Source organism: Hipposideros armiger, unplaced genomic scaffold (genome assembly GCF_001890085.2).
Source record: "Hipposideros armiger isolate ML-2016 unplaced genomic scaffold, ASM189008v1 scaffold_313, whole genome shotgun sequence".
Lineage (NCBI taxonomy): Eukaryota > Metazoa > Chordata > Mammalia > Chiroptera > Hipposideridae > Hipposideros > Hipposideros armiger.
In genome coordinates, this window is record NW_017731663.1 from 849399 (window position 1) to 855238 (window position 5840).

Genomic DNA, 5840 nt, shown 5'->3' on the forward strand with positions numbered 1-5840 from the left:
TTGCATTCATCTTTTGTTTTTGATATATATTATTACAATTTTAGTATAGTTTTTTTCCTTTTTTAAAATGTGTATACATTATTTTGAGACCCTGGGTGTATTTGTGTGTGTGTGTGTGTGTGTGTGTGTGTGTATTTGCTTTTTGGCCTTATTATAATATTATAATGGCTTAAACATTCAGTACTATACTGATTAACAGCAGTGAGAGCAGACATTGCTTCATTATTCCTAATCTTAGAGGAAAGGCTTACTGGGAAATTCATACACCAAATAAGTACGATGTTAGCTGTAGGGCTTTTTGCATTTTGTGTCACCTGTTTTACATATATATACATATGTATCTTTAACTTGCTAAAGATCACATATATGATATATATATATATATATATATATATATATCTTTAACTTGTTATAACTTGTTTCAGCAAGTTAAAATTTTCTTCTATTCCTACTTTTCTGAGAACTTTTTTTTATATCACGAATGGATTTTGAATTTTGTCAAATGCTTTTTTCTATATTGATTTATATAGTCATTTGGTTTTCCTTCTTTAATCTGTTAATATGGCAGGTTACACAGATTGATTTTGAATATTGACTCAGTTTTGCATCCCTGGAATAAAGCCCACTTAGTCATGGTGTATAATTCTTTTTATGCATTTGATTTGCTGATATTTTGTTGAAGAGTTTTGCATCTGAGTCAATGAAGGATATTGGTTATTAGTCTTTTTTTGCATTCTCATTTCTGGTTTTGGTATAAGTGTAATTTTAGTTTTATAAAGATTATGTAAAATTGTTATTACTTCTCTTATTGATAATAGCCATTCTACCAGGTGTGAAGTGGTATCTCATTGTGGTCTTGATTTCCATTGGAGAGGTTGTGGAGAAAAAGGAACCCTTTGGTGGGAATGTAAATTGGTGCAGCCACTACAGAAAACAGTATGGAGGTTCCTAAAATAAATTAAGAACAGAATTACCATATGACCCAGCAATCCCTTTTCTGGGTATCTACCTTAAAAGTCTGAAAACATTTATCCATAAAGATATATGATAAGACAAATAAAGAGTTAACAGGAGTGGGCTTTGAGCTGGCAGGATGGGACAGTCAAAGAGTTAACAGGAGTGAGCTTGTGGGCCAGCAGGAACAAGCTAAACATTAACTGCTTCATTCTGATTCCCCTGACTAGCACTGCACCTGCAAGCTGACAGGCACCTTACATCCATCATAGGTGGGAACAGAACTGTTCCCAACCACAACAGCATCACCCTGCAAGTTAACATCCATGATAGATGGGAACAGGACAGTTCCCAGGAGAAGACAATTGTAACGACAGCCCCACCCCCACCTCCTGCAAGCTGACAAGCACCCTACATCTTGCTTAGAAACATAAAATCTCAGCACTCCTTCTCATTGGTGCAGCCGTCCCTATTGGGCTTGGTCCTGGCAAAACTTCCCTTTGCCAGAACTGTCTCTCTTTGATTTTCAATAAATCTTTGCTTACTCTTGTAGAGTCTTGTAAATTCTTTTTACATTCTGTGAACAACCAGGGGTTAATTCTATATGTACAATATGTACACCCTTATGTTGATTGTAGCAAATGGTCAAGACATGGAAAAAACCAAAGTGTCTTTCAGTAGATGCTTGGATAAAGAAGATGTGGTACATATATACTACAATGGAATTTTACTTGGTCATAAGAACAGATGAAATGCTGCCATTTGCAACAATGTGGATGAATCTTGAGATTATCATTCTAAGCAAAATAAGATAGACAGAAAAAGTCAAGAACCATATGACTTCAATCGTATGTGATATAAATCTGAAAGCAACAAATGAACGAGACAAACAAACACAAAAATCATAGACACAAACAACAGTTTAGTGGTTACCAGAGGGTAATGGGGGAGGGGGGTGGTAGAAGAGGGAAAAGGGGGTCAACTATGTGGTGATGGAAGGAGAACTGACTTTGGGTTGTAAACACAGAATACAACATATAGATGATGTATTATGGACTTGTACCCTTGAAACCTATATAATTTTACTAACCAATGTCACCTTAGTAAATTTAATAAAAAATTTTTTAAAAGATTGTGTAAAATTGTTATTAATGCTTCTTTAAATGTTTGGTAGGTTTCTCCAGTGAAACCATATGGACCTGGATATCTCTTTTTCAGGAGATTTTAATTACAAATTTAATGTCTTTAATGGTTATGGAACTATTCAGTTGATTGCTTAATCCTGGTTGAGTTTCAGTAGTTTGTGGTTTGCAGGGAATGGGTCCATTTCTCCTACATTTTTGAATTTATGAGTATTCAACGAGTTCAGACATATGAATAGGCATTTGTGGTAGCCAGCCACCAAGATGAGCCTCAATGATCCCTGCTTCTTGTTATTCACACCCTTGTGTAGTCACTTCCCACATTATAGTAGTCAGTCTGTGCAACAGATAGAATATGCCAAAAGTGATATTTATGTTTCTTCCAACATTAAGTTATAAAAAGCATTACAGCTTCCGACTTGGCCTTTCTCTCTGTCTCGGTCTCTCTCTCTGATTATGGCTCTGAGGAAAGCCAGATGCCATGTTGTGAGCAGCTCTATGGAGAGCCTCATGTGGTGAAGAAATGAAGAAGACATTTGCCAACATGAATGTGCATGTGCCATCTTAAACAGAGATCCCTCAGCCCAGTCATGCTTTCAGATGCCTGCATGCTGGCCAGCATCTTTACTGCAACCTCATGAGAGACCCTGAGCCAGAGCCACCCAGCTAATTTGCTGCTAGATTCCTGACTCTCAGAAACTGTGTGAGATAAACATGTTGTTTTAAGCTATTAAGTTGTGGGATAATTTGTTCTGCAATAATAGATAACTAATGGAACTGCCATTAATATGATATTCAGACCAATTTACCAGCATGACTTTTCTTTTCCTCCACATTTATTTACTTGACTATTCATTAATTTATTCATTCATTCATCCATTCTGCCATTTAATAAACTTCTATATGCCATGCATTATGTTGAGAATGCTAACAATGTTAACAGAATATTAACAAGATGCTAATGGGATCTTCCTCTTCTCTTAGCCTCATATTTAAGAAAAATAGGTGGGAGTGCACCTTCTAAAGAAAATTTCTGAAAACTACAATATCTGTCTTCCAGGGCTTACTGAAGGTAGTAGAATCAGTCTTGTTCTCCTCAAGCCAGTTAGTTTCTATATAAGCAACTAACTTTTATAAGAGAAAAACCAGCCATCTAAGAGGATTTCATAAATTAGAAAGAGTTCTTAGAATAAGAAGAGCATGGGGGAAGGGTTTATTCCATTATCTCAATCCTACTTGAGAGAGCCTCTGAATAGATGGAGTTGAAGTTCCCCAAGAAAACTGAAACTTATTCACTGGCTTGATGAAGCTGACTGAGTTGCAGAACCTCATATGCTTAAATCAGAATGGCTGCTGAGCTGAAAAAGTTCATCCAGGTATGATGTGTGATGTGCATGCACTGAGGTTTGGAGGGTTATGCTAGTGTAGAAATTGACATCTGCTTCTTTTCTGGATCATTCCTAAGGCAGGAAGCTAGCTGGAGTAGGCTGCTACTGCAGAGAAGAGGGTGCAGCAGTGGCTAGATGAACTTAGCATCTGTCTGCAAATTTTTGCCTCTTTGCCTTAAATTTCCCTTCCTCTTCCTGAGAAGCCAAAAGTAGCAGAAAGGGAGTAAAGAAATAATGGAAAATTAAATATCCTCCCCTACACACACACACACACACACACACACACACACACACACACACACACACATTAGTTCTCTGAAAAAATAAGCTAAGCCTGAATTGGCATAGAAGGAAAAAGTAAAATTGAATGTGAAATTTAAGTTTTAAGTGGTCTTTGAAATGCCTGAAAGTGACAAATCTATGAAATGTTCTTTAGCTATAAAAAGAGTCTGGGTCTAGGGTGAATCATGAAGAACTGGAAAATCTAAATAGACTGATCAACAGTAAGGAAATTGAATCAGTCATCCAAAACGTTCCCAAAAGCAAAAGTCCAGGACCAGATGGCTTCACTAGTGAATTCTACCGAACATTCAAAGAGGATCTAATACCTGTTCTACTCAAAATCTTCCAAAAAATTGAAGAAGAGACAATACTTCCTAACTCATTTTATGAGGCCAAAATTACCCTGATACGAAAACCTGATAAGGATAACACAAAAAAACCCCAAAATTATAGACCAATATCTTTGATGTATACAGATGCAAAAATCCTAAGCAAAATTCCAGCAAATCAATTACAATACTGCATTAAAAAGATTATATATCACAATCAAGTGGGGTTCATCCCAGGAGCACAAGCATGGTTCAACACATGCAAATCGATCAATGTGATACACTACATAAACAAAATAAAGAACAAAAATCATATGATTATATCAATAGATTAAAAAAATCATTTGACAACATACAACATCCATTTATGAGTAAAACACTTAATAAAATGGGTATAGAAGGGAAATACCTTAACATAATAAAGTCCATACATGATAAACCCTCAGCTAATATCATAATTAATGGCGAGAAACTAAAGCCCTTCGCTCTACATTCAGGAACACGACAGGGCTGTCCCCTATCACCATTGTTATTCAACATAGTACTGGAAGTCCTAGTCAGACCAACCAGGCAACAGAAAGAAATGAATGGCATCCAAATTGGGAATGAAGAAGTTAAATTGTCACTTTTTGCAGATGACATGATACTATATATAGAAAACCCTAAAGACTCCACCAAAAAGCTATTAGAAACAATGAACAAATACAGTAAAGTTGCCAGCTACAAAATCAGCATACAAAAGTCCATTGCATTCCTATATACTAACAATGCAATATCAGAAAAAGAAATAAAAAAAATCCTTTGTAATTACAACAAAAAGAATAAAATACCTAGGAATAAACTTAACCAAGGATGTAAAGGACCTATACACTGAAAACCATAAGGTATTTTGAAAAGAAATTGAAGAAGACACAAAAAAATGGAAAGACATTCATGTTCGTGGATTGGAAGAATCAGCATAGTTAAAATGGCCATATTACCCAAAGCAATATACAGATTTAATGTAATCCCCATCAAAATCCCAATGGCAGTTTTTAAAGAAATAGAACAAAAAATCATCAGATTTGTATGGAACCACAAAAGGCCCCGAATTACCTAAGCAACCCTAAGAAAAAAGAGCAATGCTGGAGGCACCACACTCCCTAACTTCAGCTTGTACTACAGGGCAATAATAATCAAAACAGTATGGTATTGGCAGAAAAACAGACACAGACCAATGAAATAGTATTGAAAACCCAGAAAGAAGTCCACATAAATATGGACAGATAATTTATGACAAAGGAGCCAAAAACATACGATGGAAAAAAGAAACCCTCTTCAATAAGTGGTGCTGGAAGAATTAGAAAGCCATGAATAAAAGAATGAAATTAAACTGCTATCTGTCACCATGTACCAAAATTAACTCAACATGAATAAAAAACCTAAAAACATAAGACCTGAAACAATAAACTGCATAGAAGAAAACATAGGTACTAAACTTACAGACCTTGGGTTCAAAGAGGATTTTATAAATTTGACTTCAAAGGCAAGGGAAGTAAAAGCTAAAATAAGTGAATGGGACTATATCAAACAAAAAAGCTTCTGCACAGCAAAAGAAACCATCGACAAAATAAAGAGGCAACCAACCAAATCGGAGAAGATTTTTGCACACAATGCCTCTGATAAGGGGCTAATATCCACTTATATACATAATATATCCTAATATTATAATACATAATATCCACAAGGAACTCATACAACTCAAC